Genomic DNA, 22,541 nt, shown 5'->3' with positions numbered 1-22,541 from the left:
TCCACAACAGCGTCTGGGAGCGGTGTTCTGCTCAATGCATCAGCGTGGAGAATCGATTTCCCCGAGCGGTGCTGCAAAGTGTATTTATTTATTTTATTTATTTATTTATTTATTTGATTTGCCAATTGTTTACAAGATAATAAGTATAAATGTATACATAGTTGTGAATACATGAAATGGGTACATATAAGAAAAATAAAAGAATAAGAGAAACAATAGGACAGGGACGGTAGGCACGTTGGTGCGCTTATGCACGCCCCCTACAGACCTCTTAGGAAAGGGGTGAGGTCAATAGTAGATAATAGTTGTAGATAATAGTAGATAATAGTTGTAGGCCGCCAGGAATTCAGACCAACGGGTCATTCTGGGAGACAATATATACGGGGTTGGTTTATTACCCGCAATGATCCCCAGTAACGGTTTATGATCAGTGATTATTGTAAAGGCATGGCCATAAACATATTCGTGAAATCTTTTAACTGCAGCAACAATAGCTAAAGCTTCTTTGTCCGACTATAATTGCGTTCAGCTTTAGCTAAGGTTCGCGAAAAAAACGCGATGGGGGCTTCCGCTCCGTTTGGTAACACGTGGGCCAGAATTGCCCCAACCCCAAAAGGCGATGCATCACACGTGATAGTAAGCGGCAGAGTCTCGTTGTACTGCATAAGTACTGAATCAGAAGTTAGCAATTTCTTTATCTGTTGGAAAGCATGTTGTTCCCTTTGTCCCCAAACCCACGTTGCTTTTTTGTTTAATAGTCTATGCAATGGTTCAGCTACTGTTGCTTTGTGGGGTAAAAACACATTATAGAAATTGATAAGTCCAAGGAACGCCTGTAGGTCTGCCTTGTTCCTCGGAGTGGGTGCCTTTTTAATTGCCTGTAATTTGTCTTCGGTGGGATGAATTCCTTGGCTGTCCAGGAGGTATCCCAAAAATTCTACTTTTTCGGTACATAAGTGGCATTTATCTTTTTTTACTCTGAGGCCTGCATTTTGGAATCTTCGTAAAACCTCTCTGAGTCGTTTTTCTAGGGTGTCTTTGTTAGGTGCGGCGATGAGTACATCGTCGAAATATGGGACAACGCCTTTTATCCCTTGTAACAACCTTTCCATTAAACTCTGGAAGATTCCAGGGGCGACGCTTACTCCAAATTGGAGCCGGTTGCATTTAAAGGCGCCCCTATGTGTTACGATCGTTTGTGCCTCGGCTGTGGTTGGGTCTACAGGCAATTGTTGATATGCCTGGGCTAAATCTAGTTTGGCGAAAACTTTCCCGCCGCCCAGAGAATGGAGTAAGTGTTGCACTACCGGTACTGGATAAGCACTTTGCTGCAGTGCGTGGTTTAATGTGGCCCGGTAGTCTCCGCAAATTCTTAGGGACCCATCAGGCTTGATTGGCGTCACTATGGGGGTTTCCCAACGGGCGTGGTCGGTGGGTTCCAGTACGCCCTGCGCTATCAGCTTATCGAGTTGTTCGTCGATTTTAGGCTTTAAGGCGAACGGCACCCGACGCGGCTTAAGGCGGATGGGTGCTATTTCAGGGTTCAAGTTAAACAAGATTGGGCTCCCCTTATACTTGCCTAGTCCGTTCGCGAAAACGTCTTTGAATTCTTGCATGAGGTCTTCCTCCCAATTGACACTTTCGGCCTTGTGGACTCCGGCTACAGTGATTCCGAGCGGCCTGAACCATTGGAGGCCTAGAAGACTAGGCCTGTCACGATCCACGACAGTCAGTGGTAGTGCGACGGTGCGGTCCTTGAATGAGACCTGGAATCTGCGGGACCCGACGACGGGGATTCGGTTGCCCTGATAGTCTTTGAGTATAACCCTTTGAGGGTTAAGGTCTTGGCGGCGAATCGTTGGAAGGAGCTGTTGGAGCGTTTTCCACGACACCATCGAGAGGGAAGATCCTGAGTCTACCTCCATCACGCAAGGTTTGTTTTCGATGGCGACCTTTACTCAGATTTTCCCGGCATCAAGGGATGTAGCGTGGCCTATGGTGATTGTTTGGTGGGTCTCTTCCCGCCTGGTTTCCTCACGCCTGGTGGAAGTGGTGGACGGCTTGTTTCTGTAGGAGTGGTTCACTTTTTCTCGGTGTGTGCCGAAGAATCCGGAAGACTGGAATTCGGCCTGTCGGGGTTTGGAGTTCTGTTTGCTTCTGCAAACCTTTGCGATGTGACCGCGTCTCCCGCAATGGCGGCAAAGTGCGTCAAGGAATTTGCAGCCGGATCGTGGGTGATTTGCTCCACAGCCGGCACACGGTCGAAATGAGTGTTGTGAGGACTGCTCTCTCTCCGTTCGAAGTCGGTTTACCTCTTCCTCATCGCTGTCGGACGGGGACTCTAGGTCTTCGTGGTGAGTTGATACCGGGTGTCTCTCTGAGCGAGGCGAGGTATCAGTGGCGAGTTTACCTAGTGGTGCGTTGGTGCGGCGCATTTGGGCTGCTGACTTCTTTGTCGCCTCTGCTGCTGAGGCTTCTTTAAGGGCATCGGTGAGGCTGATGTCCCCCTTAGCCATAATTTTGCTCTGGATAGCACCGTCTTCTAGGCCCAGAACCAAACGGTCCCGGAGGGCTTCTTCCAGGTCGGCGAACCCGCAGAGGCCTCCTAGGTTCCGGAGGTCCGCGATGTAATTGGCAAGGCTTTCGCCCTTCCGTTGATCCCTCTGGTAATATTCGTGTCTTCTTACTAGGGTCGGTACAGAGGGCGCGTAGTGAGCCCGTAGTAACGGCTCGAGGACGTCCCAGTCCATTTCTTTTACCTCTGCTGGCTTGGCAAGCGACTTTGCCATTTTAAACACGGTTGGCCCACAATGCGTTAGAAAGATAGCTCTTTTTTTGCCGGTTGTTGCATCTTTCAAATTGTTAGTTTCCAGAAACATCTGGAACCGATCCATGTAGGCCTCCCAGTCTTCGGTCTCTGGATTGAATGGAGCGGGTGGTATGGCACCGCTGGCCATGTTGCCGTTGATGGTGCGTGTTTGACCACGTGCTCTGTAGGTTGCTCTGTAGGTTAGTCAGCTCTTCGGTCTCCGTATCCCATCCTCGTCGCCAGTGTTAAGTTTAGAGAATAAGGAGACCAGACATCTGACCAGTGACTTCAACTCTTTAATAATAACAGGAATCAGAATGGAACAGAGCAATGCTATGGGCAGCAGTAACCCTTTTATAGGGTTAGCTGCTGCCTTATTAACCAATGAAACTGCGCAACAGGTTCCAACTACTGACCAATAAGGACAGTCCCAAAAGTAACCAATCAGGGACTGGTTCTGGCCCAATCCCAAGTTGTTGTATAAGGACCAATAAAGTGTGCAGGTTTTCAACCCCTAATTTGCATTTAGGTTATTCACTTTTATTGATTCACAACACCAACCTATTCTTTCTTTAAAACAGCTATTCCTTTTTTTACCAAGTTCAGTGACACAAAATAATGAGCATGTGCTAAAGGTTGCAAAACCTTTTGCAATTTCCACTTTTCATTTAAGAACTTCTATTGCAGGTGATATGTATCCTACACCTCAAAAATGAACTAGATAAAGAGTATTTAGTAATATTCCAAAAATGAATCCGTGCCTGAAAAATGGGAAAAACATCAATAGAAATAAAGGAGATCTATACAATGAAATAACATGTTATTCGTTCAGAATTGAATAATTTTTCCATGCTTGGAGGCTTGAGTCACATTTGTTTTTTCTGGGTAATGAAAATATCTCTATGTTAAATTCAAATGCTGTTAGTTGAATTTAATCATTTATCCTGTGGATAATTTTGTTTAGATAAGTACAAAAAGCTTGTTGAAATAGGAAGCTTGTATAATTAAATATTAATAAATATCTTAAACATACGATTAAAAGGAGAGTAATAAAATTAATTTGTTGCAAAGTTAGAACAGACAGTCTTGATTATTGAAAACTTCCCATTCTAAAATTGTACAACAATCTAAAATAAAGTATGGTGTTCTCAAAATGATTGCATGCATTCTGCAGGGAGTTCTTTTTCTTCTTTTTCTTGGTTTGGTGCTCATGGAAAATGAACTTTCAGTTTCTATAGTCCCCTTCCTATGAAGATAAGGTCACTTATCTTTGCTTTGCCCCACTTTAATAACAGTTCATAAAAACTTATCCAAACAAAAACATAACCTCAGAATAAAAATTATGTTCTGCTCTGAGTAATGGTTTTTTTTTTTTTTTCCTTTTGGAGAAAAACATGTGAGGAAGCCTAACAATAGAATTTCTGAACTGTAGAGCCACAAGTAGGAAAATCCTGCTATTTGATCTGTTCGGAGAAAGATTCCTGAAGTTCCTTTCACAATTAAAATATTAGCAGGTTTTCTTCCCTGGACCTTAATATAGAAGATTAGGTTAGCACTCCTGGAGGCAGCATTGTCCATTTGAAATGCAAAGAATGAAAACTACTCACAGTCCATTTCATTCACATTTTGCAGTTTAGTTTGTTATGCCCGGATTTCAGCTCCATCTGAGATGTTTAGACACTTCAGAGCCATTTAGCAAGATATTTCTCCCTCCGGAATTATTACTATAAACAAAGGAAAGGGAAGGAAATTGTACATAATTACTTTGCTTAACCCATTGTTCACTTAAAGATAATGAGAAAGGGTTTCATTGAAAATACATGAAAATGTCTCATTAAATATAAAGTAAGAGATGAATGTAATGAAAGCTTCAAGGCAATCTTTTATGTATTAGTTGTAAAAAAAAAAATCCTTACCTAATTAAGCTGCTTGAAGTAATATGCTATAATATTGGAAGTGTCTAATCATTACAGAAGCCCTTTTGTAGATTCTTTCAGAAAATTACAAAGTGCTTCCCAGTAATGAAATTATTTTCACATTTTTGTTTTTATTTGTACTTTTCTTTCAAGGAATGTTACACTTTTGTTCCCTATAGTATATCAGACTGTTAGAAGTTTAGAAATGGGTACACAGTCCATTTATCAGATGCTCAGATTACAATCTATCTCTCCATTCTAGAATAAAGAAATCAATCTATTGGAGCATTATCCAATGTTGATATTTAACTTTATGTATATTTTTATATGGTAAAATCCAAACCCTGTTCTACATTACTCTTCAAAATTTAGGTAATCGATGTGACCAGTATTGACATCTGCTCGTTTGCATTTCACTTCTTTATGCTTCAAAGCAGCTAACAAAAATACAATAATGAAAGTCAAGAGTAAAATAAAGCAGCAGATTTAAACAGAAATGGCTGCAAGCTGCAATTAAGACATTGACTGTAATCATTCTGGTTGGGAAAGACATAGGGAGGCAAATGCCATAAAACATAAATACCGTTGAAATGTCTAAAATAACTGGAAGGATGTTCCTTATTGCTAAAAATACTAAACAAACATCTATGTAAAAAGCTCCATAGATTGTGTGACAGCAGTGTGACTGCAGTGAGAAGAGTCTGCCTCCAGGAATATTAACCTAATCTTCTACATGGAGATACAGGGAAGAAAATGTGCTCGTATTTTAATTGTGAAATACTTTCAGGAATGTATACCAATTTGATATAGGTGATCCTTGACTTACGACAATTGAACCCAAAATTTCTGTTATTAAGTGAGACATTTGTTAAGTGAATTTTGCTCCAACTGTTTAGTGAATCATTGCAGTTGTTAAGTTGGTGACACGGTTTTTAAGTGAATCTGGCTTCCACATTGACTTTGCTTGTCAGAAGGTCACAGAAGTTGATCACATGACCTCAGGACATTGTAACCATCATACATATGAACCAGTTGCCAATAGTCAGTCACATAGATTATGATTGGTGTTAATCTTTGTAAGATTTTCGTTGCCTGTTCATTTCTAAAGTTTTGATTGTTAACAATTTTGATTGTTAAATACATTGGACACCAAACTTTAAAAAAATTATTGAGTTTCAGAAAAAGTTTGTGATATTGCTCAGTTAGCAGAAGATGAAAAGACCCGCTGAGAATGTGTGAAGTAATTATCAAAATAATAGGCAGCAACATCATAGCTTCCAGGTAGAAAAAAATGAGTATGCAATTATGTCATTTTGGCTAGTTAATTATTGCTTTCCTTTCCTAATTGTTCCTGCAGTGAGTAACCTTCTCACCATCTAAATTTACAATGAAAGTATAATACTTTTTAGAATAGATACATACTAAGCTTCCAAATGATCTTAAGTTCCAATAACAAGGGAAACCCAAGATTCAGAAAGAAATGCAGCTCTTTGGAATTAATTTAGAAAAGATGCCCCAGAGCAGGCAGAAGTGCAAATGCAACACTTGTCTGCAACTGTTCTAAATAGCCATATTTTTTCCCTTGGATCAATATAGCTGCTCCACAATCCTGGGGAAAGAGACATGGTTGCCTTCAATCGAGGACCTGTATACTGCACAAGTCAAAAAGAGGGCTATGAAAATATTTACAGACCCCTCACATCCCGGACATAAACTGTTTCAACTCCTTCCCTCAAAACGACGCTATAGAGCACTGCACACCAGAACAACTAGACACAAGAACAGTTTTTTTTCCCCAAAAGTCATCACTCTACTAAACAAATAATTCCCTCAACACTGTTCAATTATTACAAGTCTGCACTAGTATTACTGTTAGTCTTCTCATCACTTATCACCCATCCCCTCCCACTTGTGATTGTAGGACTGTAACTTTGTCGCTTATATCCTTACAATTTATATTGACTGTTTCCTAGTATGATTTGATTGTGATTGTACCCTCTGATTATCATTAAGTGTTGTACATTATGATTCTTGATTCTTAATGAATGTATCTTTTATTTTATGTATACTGAGAGTATTTACACCACAACAAATTCCTTGTGTGTCCAATCACACTTGGCCAATAAAGTATTCAATTCAATTCAATTAAAGAGTTGCTTTCTTTGTATTTGCATGTATAATAAAGCACCTTTCTGAAAGCACATTCATAATATTGCACAAACCCACAAGTTACTATTGGAATCAATGTTCTCACAGTGGTCCATCTAGGCATATGCTACTCATCTGGGTTCATCTGCAGATTGTCCTTTTCTCATTTTCAACAAAATTTCTGTGTAAACATGTCCAGTGAGAGTTTTATAAATGTTTATGGAAATATGTTGCAGATTATATTCCTTAAGCATTTTACCACCCCCCTTTGTTTCTATGGAGTTTTTGTCATCATCTCAATTTTTTTCCAGCCCATCAGTTTTCATTAGTCTAGACAAATTTGTATAAAGAGAAATACAAAACAGGAAGGACTATGCTCTGATTGCAAATTAATAAGATATATTAATATAAAAGGAAGGAAGTATTTATTTTGCTTTTAAAAGAATAAGTACAGCCATTTTCCACACTTAATGGCAAGGTATGGTCAAGTAACATCTGATCTTGGTCCAATTTACTTTTCTTGAAAACAATACAAAACCTACTTAAGCCTCTTTGCAAGAGTATTTCAAAATGACATGCTGGACTACAGCAAGGAGATAATTTCAGTTCCTATCTTGTTCCGTCTGCCCCTTCAAAATACAGTACAAAAATAATGTATAAATTAAAATTGCAATTATTTATATTGTTTCAATTCTTAGCTCGAGAAACTGGCAAACTATTTCTTAGATTGCAATTCTATGCATACTTTTTATAAAAAAAGGTCTACTGATACCTTCCCATTTTTTATGATTAGGTTTGAACTGCTACAATTTTGGGATATGATCCTACAATCATTTTTGTAAGAATCTTCTTATTCAGTGGCTCAGGTTTTCCATGAATCTCATTAGGATTCAGATGTGCAAATCTTTTAAATGACTACAGTATGAATATATAACCAAGGATTTATGCAATAGTTTCCAGTACCTACCCAAATCATTAGCACAGCCCTTGGCTTTCCTCTGGCACCATCCTTACATATGCCAAAAAGATTGTTCCTTTTCCAGAGTCCAGACAGACTAGAAGAAACATCACAAACATGGCTGGATCTTGAGAAATATCCCTTATAATCCTTCATTTTAGCAATTTCTCTGTGAAGAAACAGAATGTTGCCTTTTTTTCACCTGTCTGATACAGAACAGGGCCTTTTCTCCCCATACTTTATCTTGCTTCCACATCAGACCTTTACTATTTTATCCAACTCAACAGTTATATAAAGTCATTCAGAAGTCTGGCGCTCTCTCAATTGGTCTATCTTCTCATCAGAGAATAAATAATAAAGTGATATCTGATATGGCAGTGGATGCTGTTTGAAATGGACCCTCAGCTGAGGGCTGCAGAGAAAAATAAATCCAGAAAAAAACCCTGCAATGTTGTGTCTGTGGGTGAGATCCTGGAGCAGAAAATGAGAATGTGGCTGACCTGTTCCATTCTTAAGCCCCCCCCCCCCCTGCCTTATCCTGTGACTGAGGACAGAGATGTTTTTAGGAGATTGGAAAGTTTAATTCCAGAAGCCATGCTTTGTAAAGTTTCCATGTGCAGCCTTCTTCTGTGCTTTCCAGCACATGCACACACAAATAAAAGTCACGAAGAAGCAATATGTAGCAATAGCAGAAAAAAAAATCCAAAGACCTTCACAATACATGAGGAAACAGACCTATCCTAATGAGATCTTGGTGAGAAAAACTGCACAAGCAGATAAACCCAGGGAGATGCAGCATGTGAACAAAACAAAAACAGACATACAAATACAACACAGACAGATACACACATACAAATGCAATACATTACAGGCAAACACATGTATCCAAGTGCAATACATTTCAAAAGACAGTACATATCCTTCCTTTGGCCACTGCTAATAAAGAGATTGGAAAGAATTTTGATATATAGGCATATTTTCTTTTTCTTATTTATAAAATTATGTGCACAACATAACATTCACTCCTGCTTCTTACATGACTGGTGCAGAATCACTTGTTGAAAAAGTGACTATAGAAATCAAATCAATAAATACATCGAATTGAAGCTACATTTTCTTTCACCTACCAATTATATATATTTTATTGAGGACAATACTGATGTCATCAAACTGGATATCTAAGATTCAGTTGCTTGAAATGTGAGTAGAATGTGGATATGACTACTCCTACTCTGTTTCTCCTATCAAATATATTTATCATTCCAGAAGTTATTTTCTCTATTAAAAGCAATTTGATGGTTTAACACAGCAAATACTCTGGAATAGAATAGAATAGAATAACAGAGTTGGAAGGGATGTTGGAGGTCTTCTAGTCCAACCCCCTTCTTAGGCAGGAAACCCTACCTCACTTCAGACAAATGGTTATCCAACATCCAACATCTTTTTAAAAACTTCCAGTGTTGGAGCATTCACAACTTCTCGAAACAAGTTGTTCCACTGATTAATTGTTCTAATTGTCAGGAAATTTCTCCTTAATTCTAAGTTGCTTCTCTCCTTGATTAGTTTCCACCCATTGTTTCTTGTCCTGCCTTCAGGTGCTTAGGAGAATAGCTTGACTCCCTCTTCTTTGTGGCAGCCCCTGAGATATTCAAACACTGCTATCATGTCTGCCCTAGTCCTTATCATTAAATTAGACATACCCAGTTCCTGCAACCATTGTTCATATGTTTTAGCTTCCAGCCCCCTTTGTTGCTCTTCTCTGCACCTTTCTAGAGTCTCAACATCTATTTTACATCATGGCGACCAAAACTGAATGCAGTATTCCAAGTGTGGCCTTACCAAGGCGTTATAAAGTGATATTAACACTTCACGTAATATTGATTCTATCCCTCTGTTTATGCAGCCTAGAAATGTGTTGGCTTTTTTGTCAGCTGCTGCACATTGCTGGCTCATATTTAAATGGTTGCCCACTAGGACTCCGAGATCCTTCTTACAGTTACTACTATTGAGCAAGGTACCACATGTACTGTATCTGTGCATTTGATTTTTCTTGCCTAAATGTAGAACCTTACTTTTTAACCAGTTAATGTCATTTTGTTAGGTAGTGCCCAATGTTCAAGTCTGTCAAGATCCTTCTGTATCTTAAGCATAATTTCTAGAGTGTTGGCTATTCCTGCTAGCTTAGTATCATCTGCAAATTTGATGAGTTTCCCTATCTATCTCCTTGTCCAAGTCATTGATGAAGATGTTGAAGAGTACTGGGCCTAAAACAGAGCCTTGGGGTACTCCACTGCATACTTCCCTCCATGTAGATGCAGTTCCATTGAGGACTACATGTTGAGTGCAGTTGGTCAGTCAGTTACGAATCCATCTGGTAGCGATGCTGACTAACCGATATTTTTCTACCTTATATAGTAGTAGTTGATTATGGTATACTTTATCAAATGCCTTACTGAAGTCTAAGTAAATTATATCGACAGCATTCCTCTGGTCAACTAATTTTGTCACTTTGTTAAAGAATGCAATAAGATTAGTCTGGCATGATCTGTTTTTAACAAATCCATGTTGGATTTTAGTTATTACTTTGCTTGCTTCTAGGTGTTCACTGATTCATTGCTTGATTATCTTTTCCAGAATCTTCCCTGGTATTGAGGTCAAGCTGATAGATCTGTAGTTTCTTGGATCTATTTTTTTCCTTTTTTGAAGATGGGAACTACATCAGCTCTTTTCCAGTCCTCTGGCAGTTTTCCAATGCACCAGGGTCTTTGAAAGATATATTTCAGTGGTTCTGAGATCTCATCTGCCAGTTCCTTCAGAACCGTGGGGTATAATACTGTACACCCAGTCCTGGTGATTTGAACTCATCTAGGATAGACAGGTGTTCACTTACCATTTTCTTCCCTATTTTAATTTGTGGTCCTAATCTGTTTTTTGTGGTGCTGTTTTTGATACGTTGGACTGTTTTTTCTCTTTGTGTAAAGACAGATGCAAAAAATGAGTTAAGTAGATTAAGTAGAATCCTTTGTCTCTGTTGCTTGTCACCTTCTTGTCACTTTCTCCCAGCAATGGACCAATTGCTTGCACCTTTTTTCTTGTTTTTAACATGTTGGAAGAAGCTTTTTTTGTTATTTTTTTACTTTTATTGCAAGCCTTTGTTCATTGTGAGCCTTAGCTTTCCTCACTTCATCTTTACAGGCTTGGGCTATTTGCTGATATTTTGCCTTAGTTATTTGCCCCTCTTTCCACTTTTTATACTTGTCCTTTCTATTTATCAGAGTCTTCTTTATGCAGCCATGCTGGTTTCTTTTAAAAGCTGTTATTTTTCTTCTTCATTGGTATTGTGGTATTGGTATGTACAAGATAGAGGAGCAGAATTCCCTGGAAAGTTTCTGTCTATCCTGTTGTTTATCTCTCTAAAAAACATTCCCATTTGGTGTCAAATGGACACTTGGCATGATAAGAGGAATTCATCATAATCAAAAGTATTAGAAATGTTATCAAGGTTTTCTCTAGGATAGCATGAAATTCTTTCTAGCTCAAAATGAAGATCCATGTTTTATATGTGCTCCGAATAAGATCCATGTTCCATACATGCTTCCAAAGCTTCAGATGTTTTGTGAGCATCCCTGAGCAGTATCATGGATGTAACTTCCATACTTTAATTCCATTGTTAATATGCAATATTATCTTCAACTAGATGAAGACATGAACTTACTCCAACACTGAAAAATAGACTACAAACCAGAATGAAATGCAAGAACTATCTGTGGCTGAGGATAAAGATGACATAGTTTTTAAATTTTATAGGCCAGCTCATTACAATCTCTCATGAAGGAAGGAATTCGAGTGATTTTATTCAGCTTTAGGGTTAATTCATTCATATATTTTTTTAAAAAATCGAGTATTGAAAAAAAATATTCTTTTAACCTACATTTATTTAAGATTTTTAAACTAGCTTAAATTGCACCACTATAAAAGAAAACAATCAATTTTTTGAAAATTTAGAAATGTTGCATACTCCCCAATTGTAAAGAAGATCATTAAAGCAAAACAAAAAAGTGCACTGAAAACTAAAACATTAAACATGTGAATGTTAATACTAGAAAGTTAATATTTAAGTTCCTGCTAAACTACAATTCAAAATATTATTCCAGCAACAATATAGAACTATGTATGCTTCAAACCCTGTGCATTGAAAGTGCACTGCAGATATGAGTTCAAAATCTCTCTCTGCTACCCAGTAGAAGAAGATTCATCTTGGTAAATTTCAGATTGAAACTATTCAGTTTCCCATGATGGCCAGAATTTACATCTAGTAATAGAAATCGTTTTTTTCGATTCATGGCTGGGAAGTGGTAAAGAGTTTTTGTGCTCACATTGTGACTGGCAACTGTGAGAACAGAATGCTGGACTGCAGGGTTTCTGCATCCAATCCACCAGGGCTTTTTTTAACAGTCTTTTGATTCTAAAAGAATAATTTAACCATGGCATAAGTGGCATATGTTGCTTTCGATATTCTTGTAAGTTAGCTGTGTTTTACTGATGTGCATCCAATTAGAGATGCTTTAAAACCCATTAAGTCCAACTAGTAAGAGTGCTTCCAATGGAAACAGGTACAAATTGGCATTAATTAAAATGAAATGAAATCCTTGATAAATCTGGGAATTGCACCCTCTCTCTTTCATGATACACTTACAAGGTTCAACGATAATAGAAGAATGAAAGAACACAGAAAAAAAAAAAGACCTGCATTTTACAGAGAACATTTCATTATGGAAAATACAATTTCTTTACAGAGTAAACCAGGCTTACTTTTCTGTTACATTTATTCTTAGTAAATTGATTTGTATTATTAAAATAAAAGCAGCAATGAAAATGACACACATTTAAAAATAAAAAATAAGTCTAGCTATAACCTCTTGGGTAGGACTTTTGTGCCACAAGAAATCTATCAACCTGAATGAAGTCAGATCAAAGTCTTTAAAATCAGGAGCTATGAAGTTTTTTTTGAAACAGAACTAATTGAGCTTTAAATACCTGTTCAAGAGTGATTTATATTTACAAATGAGAACTTAGTTGATTGGTTTAACTTATAATTTTTTTCATAAAAGCATTTAAAGCAGCTGAAGTCTTAAAAACAATTCCAAAAGATTTGTTGTGGTCTTTCAGTGCTTATTTCTTAATATTGCAAGGAAGATCACCTAGAACTCAACTATCAGAAAACCAGAATGATGTCACTCCTTGAAGATAGATGGACACAAGATTGATCTGGTCTCATATTTCATATATCTGGGAAGAGTCCTTCATTCTGTAAACATTAGGAAATGTCCTGTGGAGTAGGTGCTAATATATATATATAGCAACAGCCGTGTGAGGTGGGTTGAACTGAGAGACAGTGACTAGCCTAAAGTTACCCAGCTGGTTTAGTCTGTCAGATACTAAACTTTATGCTCCCTTACATCCATCTAAAGCTTCTATCTGTTCTTTCAGATTCCCTTTAGACATTTTTTTACACTTTTGTTTTATATTTGTTTAGATTTTATAATAACCATTTTACAGTGATTTATTTTTATCCTTTTTAATTGTATACTTTCTCTTTGATCATAATAAATATTTGATTTGATACTTAATCATTGTTTGATGGAATAATAAGCTGTGAACGTCATACAGCACTCCATCATCAATCTCCACTATAGAGACTTCAAACAAACAGAGATGCGACAATAGATGAGGATGAAGTCATGATCTCATTTGTTGTCACAGCCCTGTTCACATCCATAGATCTGGAATTAGCCAAAGAATCTATGACCAGATTGCTCCATGGCATACCTCTCTTAACCAAATGCACGAAGATTGAAACACCCAGGATTATAGATCTCATAAACCCCCTCCTAACCACATACTGTATTTTTTTGGTCTATAAGACACTCTGGACTACACGATGCACATTAGCTTTAGAGGAGGAAAAGAAGAAAAAAATAAATCTGCCTCTGCCTCCCAGAATCCATCTGGTATTCATCTGGCTAGTGTCCTTGCAACAAAAAGCAAGCAGCCTGGTCAGCTTCAGCACGTTATCACAGCCCCAGCATGTGGCTCATCTGGGCTCTGCTCTGTTGTGCCCACCACCAGTCAGCTGAGCAACAGCTGGATAGCTCCACTGATCAGTGGGCTGGCTACCATTGCTGCCTCCTCCATGTCAACTGCCTCTGCTGGGAACACTGGAGCCTTCAATTAGGCAATTAGATCAGCCTCTCGGAATCCCGCAGATCAGCTGATCTAGGTGGCGGGGATTGCCACCACCATTCACTGCTGCTGCCTATTGTCACTGCCACCTATCGCCACTGATGAGGTACACAAGTTTTTTATTATTCCAAACTATTATTTTTAAACCAAGAAATTACAATTTCAAAATGATATTTATAAACTGGATAAATTTTCTTTTTTTTTCACTCATATTTCTTTTGTCTGACCTGTATTTTATGAAGTCTGCCTTGCAGTATATGTATTTTAAAGCTCAGTTTTCCAAGTACATACTTGGAACAGGTTTTCTCTCAAAATACACTTTTAAAAATGGGCCAAAAGCTGAGAAATAATTAAATCTTGGTCAGTAGAATGTTTGGAAATGTAAATCATGTCAATTTAAACCTAAAATCTATTCAGTTAAGAAGTTAAGAAGAAAACTAGGTCCCAAGAGAGACAGTGTTGTCACCACCCAAGAAGACGTACAAGAACTATGACAAAATGTTCTAAGGGAGTGAATGGAAGCAATTCTAATAGACAATCCATCATGATGTGGGCAGCTGGTAATGAATTAACTCCTCATTTCCCACTCAGAATTCACACTGTAAGTATATATTTCAGAAAGATACAGTACATTCAAATTTTTTTTTTGCAGAAACAGTATATAACACGCGTATGTGTGAGTGACCAAGAAGGGGAGAGGAAGGCATATAGAGAGACAGAGACAGAATGTGAAAAGTTTTTTTTTAATTTTTTTTACAAAACATGGTTATTATCTTCCCATGTATTCACACATACACACAAAGAAATATACTCACATGCACACAAAATTTTAAAACGTAATTCCATTTGATAGAATCCAATAATATTCGAACATCAGCATGCTTGTTATTTATTCTACTTCAACCCTGAGAGCCATTCAATATGCAATTTTTTACAGATTTTTTTTTTTTACAGCTAAATATGCAGGCACTCCTTCTCTGAAGAGTGATATAAATATGGAAATAGGGATTGCCGCTTCATGTCTGCTGTTGGGGCAAAATTATGCTGCAGTGTCACATGTGTTTAACTCGAAGCTGATCAGCGACCTCAACCATCTTTTTTGCATATCCTTACTTTACTATAGCTATTGTTCCTATGTTTGTCTTGAGCTCCTGAAATATAAAAAAATATTTTAAAAATGTGATAATTTATACATGCTGCTACCATGTGTATAATATACACTGACAAAAGCAGGTGTCAAATTATCTGTGAAAAAGCACGATTTCTTTTTGCAGGTCTCTGTTTATCCTTAACAACTTCAAAGAAAATAAAAAGGTTATTTCATGCCAATCAATCTTTAATCATGATAAATATTGGAAACGTATATTCCTCTTTATCTCTTAAAATCTACAAAACTGGGGAAAGGGGAAGAGATTGAAATAAGAAAACAAGACGAAATAAAAATTGACCTTATCGTGATGTGTTGTTTGTCATTGATGACTATCTTCTGTGCAGGCTGTGAATAGTACAAGTTGGATGTGGTAAAATGCAGTTCAGATTAATCACCATAGCATAACTTGAGTTTTACATATTCAGCATGCAGCTTTTGGCTGTATATTCTGCTTAGCATAGTTCTCATAGTTTTTTAGCTTGAACATTTTGATAACAAGTAAGATGGAACAAGACAAAGTGAATGACTGAAATAGCTGGGTGTGCCTTGAAAAATGAATGTTGAAACTGTCATGTGAAATATTAAAACTGAAATGAAATTGGAAACTGCATTTCCTTTGAATTTCCTCTGAAATTTCCAAATTTCTATGATAACAAGCATTAAAATTGCAATATGTTTTGCAGGTACCTTTGACCTGGATGATTGATTGTGTCTTCGCTGACATATTGCAATATATTTTGGGGAACCCCTGAAGTGGTGTGGCAAGAGTTAGTACATTCCAAGATCTCTCTGACTCTCTACCTAACTACTTTTTTTATTTTGACTGATGAAGTTGCTTCGATGAGCAACCAAATGTCTCAGATTAACACATTTTCATCCAGTTTCTGTGATTTAACCTGGATGACTGAGTCTTCATTGAAACACCCTGAGTACTATGTCCAGTTCCAAACACCACACTTAGGAAGGATCTCATCAAGTTGAAGAGGATGACAGAAGAGAAGAAAGTAAAAGTTAGATCCTTTGAAGACAGATTAAAGGAGACAGGTATATTTAAACTTGAGAACAGTTACATTACTGAAAGGATATAGCACAGAAGAAGCATTTGTTCCTGCTATTTGTTCCAAAGTACACAACATGGAATAATGGATTTAAGTTACTGGATGGGAGAATTGCACTGAACGTTAGAAAAAAAAAATCTTAATGACATCAGCAATTCAACAGTACCAACAATTCAAGCTGCTCCACAGGTTTGGTGAGTTCTCTTCATTGGACATGTTCAGGCAGAGAGTAGAGTCACATCAGCTTTAATATGGATTCCTTTTCTGAGCAGTGTATTGATGTGCAGGCTTTGTTTTCTAACTCTGTGATTCCCCATTATAATTCTAGATGCAGGGAGGGTGATTCTTATGGTGAATAAGTTACTAAGTGGAAAAGCTTACCTTTTCTATTCACTCTGCTATAATTGAAACAGATGTACCTTATATATGTACCTTAATAGGCCATTTAAAAAGATATTTTCTCCTATTACCAGAAGACAGATAGCCATGAACTTGAGTGAATGTCTATCCATGTACAATGTAACGCCTCCTCAACTTACAATTCACTGCTCTTGGTACATTGCTCCACTATTTGAGATGCATTTTCTGGCAAAGAATTGTTGACTGACACTGCAGAGAGCAGTGAAGGAAGACTCAGCAATATCATGCCTCACTTGCTCTGCTGTGAAAGATCCAGTTAGAAAATGCAAAGTTATTTGCAGCTAAACATTGGTTGTATCTTTAATTTACAGATTCCTGTTAAATATGTAATAAACTATATCAGAGATATAAATGCATTTGTATCTCCTATATCTGAGCTAAACAAAGACTAAAATATTACTTCCAGCTTAGCAAGACATTCCTGATTTTCATCTTATAAATTTTTTATGGATTCTATGATTTTTAAAAATTAAAATTCAGAAGCTGATTAAATAAGGCTGGGTTAAAATGTTACTAAGTTGTTTTACACCTTTAAAGTATACTTTATTCATATAGGATGCATCACTTAGTAATATTATCATTGTCTGAGTTGTCTAGCCACCAGTGAATTTAATTTGAATAGACTTTCTGCCTAATGTAATTTAAATCTTCAGCTTTTCTATTATAGCTGTAGATATGGATAACTAATGCACACATACATTAAAGTATGGATGGATTTAACAGTGAATCAGGCTAATTTTAGAGATATCATTGGCATTAAAATTGAACAAAGTGCATTTGATATATTTCCAATGATAATTAAACTCAGAACATTTTTTTCCATATGTCTTTGTCATTGATGCTGATTATTGGTGGGTGGGTAGGTGCTGGAATCTTTTTCTTTTGGGGGGGGCTGGTTGATGTCTCTTTTGCATAGTCTATAGATGATGTTAATGTCTATGTATCTATTGATGTATCATTACATTACAATATCAACCTGTAATACAATTGAAAATCAAATACATTCTAACCTACACCTTCATCTAATTAGCTTCATTCATAAATTATTCTTGTAAAGAAGATACAAGAAATCTAAGAGAATATTGCTTGTTAGCTCCTCTTCTAACATCATACAAGTTTCCTGCCCCAATTCTTATTCATTGATATCTGCAACAGAAAAGATGAGGTATGCCTGTAGGTGTGTATGTGCACATGCATAAACTTACACATGCACACACATACACACACACAAATTTACACTTACTATATAGATTTCAAGGCAAGTTACTGATGTGAACTTACTACTCCTTTAATTCTATTAAAAATAAAATTATATTAATTATTAAGTATAAGTATATTAATAAGTTATTAAGAGAGTCACAGAAAACAGTAGAAAAATGAGTCTCAGTGAATTCTCAATTAAAAAGTAAAATAGAAATTGATAGAGCAAAGTCTACCAATGATGTTTGGCCAAAAAACACATACAATTACTAGCTGTCATTGAACAAACAAGGAAATCATAATTTGCCCTGCTCTGGTATTTAGTAGCTACTTTTCAACTTAAAGGGCCCAGTTACATAGGGATCTTGTGTCCAAAACATGTGTTTCCAATACAACCCTACATAAAAGATAAAACAAATTTAATTGCTCACTAAGATATTTGTTTCTTGAGCAACAAAGCAACCCAAGTTGACTTTTCAATCATTTTGCTCATGCATTTTTCATTCTGAATCTATTAAGAAACATTATTTTGCTATTACATTAACATCAGCCTTAAAAATCACTTGCCTGCACTACTTCCTTCCCTTATGTGACAGAGATTAATGAAATGCATCACAGGTTGGGCTATTGTACAATTTACTATAGAAATAAATAGTAACACCAGAGAGTGCTGATAGATAAGTATATTTAATTCCTTGTGCTCATAGACACAGGCTATATATCCCACAACATTTTCACTTTTGAATTCCAACCCACTTCTTCATTGAATATTTACTATAAACACTCTAAACAGAATCATGGCACTTATCTAGTCCATAGAATTCTTGCTAAATTACAATTACTAACTCAACATTTATTGATAAAACAATTAAAAATGGGTTAGGAGTGATTTAGTAAGGAAAGGTAAGGTGCAAGCAAGCTAAGGCAAAAGAGTATTGAGAAAGATTTTGAAAGAGAAGAGTTTGCCTGATATATACAGTTACATATTACTGACCCAGAATGAGGTCTCCTCTTGGATCTGTCTGTAGCATCCATGGATTACTATCCTCTGTCAGCAATAAAGAAGCATGTAAACAAGTGGCTGTGATGCAAAGGCCTCTGCATTCTTGAAAACAACTAATTTGGATAGTGTCCCAATTAAGATGAAAATCTGTAATAAGCAGTTTCCAATGTACAAATCAGTTTAATTGATGATGGTACATCATCCGACTTAGTTTCCTATTTTTCCGTTGAAAATCTTATATGAGCAGATGTAGATCTTTTTCAATTGATTACATGCTAATTGTGTGTAGCACTAAAATTTACATAACAAAAATATAGATCTATAAGTATATACTTCCATTATTATTTTAAACAATTAACTTTAAAGAAGATAAAGAAGGTTTTTTTTCCTCCTTTAAATTGCTTCTAATAGTTTATAAATACTGACTATTTCACTGGAGCTGTTATGGTTTATCATGAATTTAAGACCTTCTAAAGTATGAATTATTGATAGGCTCCAAGGAGCAATGAGGGCTCATCATCTAAATATTTATTCAGTGTGTTTCTGAAAAGATGTTACTGACCATAAATGCTCCAAGTGGTCTATTGTGGGAAGAGTTACAGACATTCCTTGAAAACAGAACTATGACCTAGTTTTTGAGCAAAATGCTATATGAGTAGAATACCATATAAACTTTATACATACATACATATTACTATATATATTACTATATACAATACTATATATTCACACATACACACACACACACACACACACGGCACATGGCATCTTTTCACAATTTCTAAGTTGATATATACCTATACCTATACCTATCTGTATGTATGTGTGTATGTGTATGTATGTATGTATGTATGTATGTATGTATGTATGTATGTATGTATGTATGTAATGCATTACAAGGTTATTTAAAGATAGATAGATAGATAGATAGATAGATAGATAGATAGATAGATAGATAGATAGACAGACAGACAGATAGATATATTTTCTTTCAAGCAGATACTCTATGCTTCGCACACAAATCAAACAGCAATGGAAACACATCGCCTTGTAATGGAAACCTTTCACTTTTCCAAATTGTTGCATCTCAATATGTACCATTTCCAAAAAGGGTCTTCTAAGTAAGACAACCAAAATACAACATGTTTGAAAGTGTCAAATACAGATTAATGTGAGCAATCACGAGATGCAAATCACAGGGATAGGCTAATTTCTCACATGTCCCATCAGTCTGAGCTAGAAAGGACTTCTATTGTTGTGGTGGACAACTAATTGAAAATATAAATTTCATGTATAAGTTACATAAGTATTTGTATATATAGATGTACCTTTAGAATGGTAATTAGTTACACAAACTTTTGATATTTGAATATTTTATATATAAATTGTGGTACAGCTATACTTGCAATAAAATCTACACTTCAGGCTACCAGAAGGTGGAAAAAAGGACAACTTATAATGATCATATGACTAAACCATTTCTCCTAAGGAATGGTGTTTTAGCTAAGAAAAGAGATGTGTAAAGAGCAACATGATACAGATTCATAACTGTATTCATGGCATAGAAAAAACAAATATGAAATTTGACTTTCTCCCTCAAAATGTTAAATCCTAGAATCAATACAAATGAATGATAGAAAGTTCACAACAGAGAAAAGCTTGTTTACACAGATGGTTACCAACTTGGAGAGCTTTAAGTGGAATTAGGCAAATTCACAAAGGATAAATCTATTAGTGGCTAAGACTATCAGGACAAATATGCTTTTCTCCATGAAATCTCATCACAAAATTGCTTTCTTTTTTCTAGGGCTGTGTAGAAATCTAGGGCCAAAGATACAAATGTGATTTAGTGTGCAGAGTGTCACACTGTACATAGTCTTAACTCATTTGTTTATTTTTTCACAACTGCCTAGTGATATTCCAAGCAGAATATTAATAACTACCCCAAATCAGTGATGCCTTTATATAAATGATAAGGCTATAAATAACAGTGCTGCAAAAAAAGTGTACAACTATTTACTAGTAGCAAAGAAGCAAACAAACATGAATACAATTAAAGCTGATGAGTTGTTGATTTTATAATTCCATTTGCATACATTTTTGTTAAAGAACATGATTTTCTATGAGAAATATCAATTCTTCTTAACTCAAAATATGATTCACAAATACAGTTTGATTCCATAGCAATTAAAACTCTCATTGGCTTTATAAGAAAAAATGGCTATTCTCAGTACATATATGAAAATTACTAGTGATGTGATAGTCTTTTATTTGCACAGTCAAGGCTGTGGTGAAACTTTCCTACTATAACCTATATTTTGTTCTCTGGGTGGTGGATGAATGGATATGAATGGATATGAATGCATAAGCGCACCAACGTGCCTACCGTCTCTGTCCTATTGTTTCTTTTATTTTTCTTATATGTACCCATTTCATGTATTCATAACTATGTATATACTTATACCTATTATCTTGTAACTGATTGCCAAATCAAAATAAATCAAAATAAAAAAAATATTGTAGACCATAAAGATACTTAAAAATATAATTTAACAATAAAATATGTAAAATTAGTAAAAAAATATATCTTTACATCATTTGTTGTGATGCACTCAAATGTCTCATAGATAGCATGTCTCTTTTATTCATTTAAGAAATATTTTAAAAAGAAAATATGATTTCCATAACATGAATTTGTATTTTAAGAAATAGGAATAAATTGAAAATAATGGATGAATGAAAAACACCAGAAATGTTTGGAATCTGAAAACTACCACCCAAAAATAATATATTCTGATTTATACCCTTGTTTTTAATATCTCTTCTTATTCACACCAGATGAGTATATTCTGCACTAGCCTCTTGCCACTGGATACAGTAGCATTGTACTAAAATTTGTGGGATTTCTCACTACTATGCTAAAAGCAACCTATTGGCCATGCCGACTCAGAATTCTGAGAGGTCTACTTCCAAAATATCTGGAGTTTCTCTCTATAACTCACATTCCCTTTAATAACTAGCATGCAGCCACATTACTTATTAATTTCCTGCTTTAAATTTTTTACATACAAGGATAAGGAATCCATTTGGAATTTGAACCTTAAAGTTTGGAATATATTTACATACAAAATAAATATGAAGAACTTTCAATACTAAACTAGCACAAAAAAATATCCTTCAATTATTGTACTTCAGTGCATAATGTGAGGCAGTTTTCTTATACAAACACATAATGTAGGTTGTAAGGAAATTTACATTCAGAAAGGAACTTTAGAGAAATAACTAAATATGAAAAAATATTTCCCAAAAATACAAATGTAAGGGGAAAAACAGTTTTTCCCCTTTGCCAGTGTAAAAATCTGTAAGCTCAGAGATAAGATTTGTATGTCTGAGAAATTCAGCCATAAGTTGAACGTCAACAGACAAAAGTTTGCCAGTTATAGATCTGCTAGAAGTACAAAAATTATTGTAGCTTTCCACTCTCTTTTGCTTCTATTAGCTACAACATCTTGCTTTGTCATAATGCTGAGAGTGTATATTCTGTAAAGAAGAAAAATGACAACACATATTTTTATTTTTAATAACAGATAATGAATAGCATATTCAGCAAGGTGAACTTAAATTCTTATTTTGTAT

General features: G+C 35.9%; 1 long non-coding RNA gene across 2 annotated transcripts in view; it reads right to left on the bottom strand.

Moving 5' to 3' along the window:
* LOC148131455 (uncharacterized) overlaps positions 1 to 22,541 on the bottom strand; it is a 68,999-nt gene that overhangs the window by 28,153 nt on the left and 18,305 nt on the right. For both annotated transcript variants that reach the window (XR_015748884.1, XR_015748883.1), the window contains exon 2: positions 4,417 to 4,533. This is a non-coding gene — a long non-coding RNA (uncharacterized LOC148131455). The remainder of the gene's footprint in view (positions 1 to 4,416; positions 4,534 to 22,541) is intronic.

This window comes from Notechis scutatus, chromosome 3 (genome assembly GCF_049901735.1).
Source record: "Notechis scutatus isolate UNSWTSFEM ecotype Mainland chromosome 3, rNotScu1.2, whole genome shotgun sequence".
In the NCBI taxonomy this organism is placed as follows: Eukaryota; Metazoa; Chordata; class Lepidosauria; order Squamata; family Elapidae; genus Notechis; species Notechis scutatus.
The sequence above is the reverse complement of the archived record's forward strand: the minus strand, read 5'-3'. Positions and strand labels throughout refer to the sequence as shown.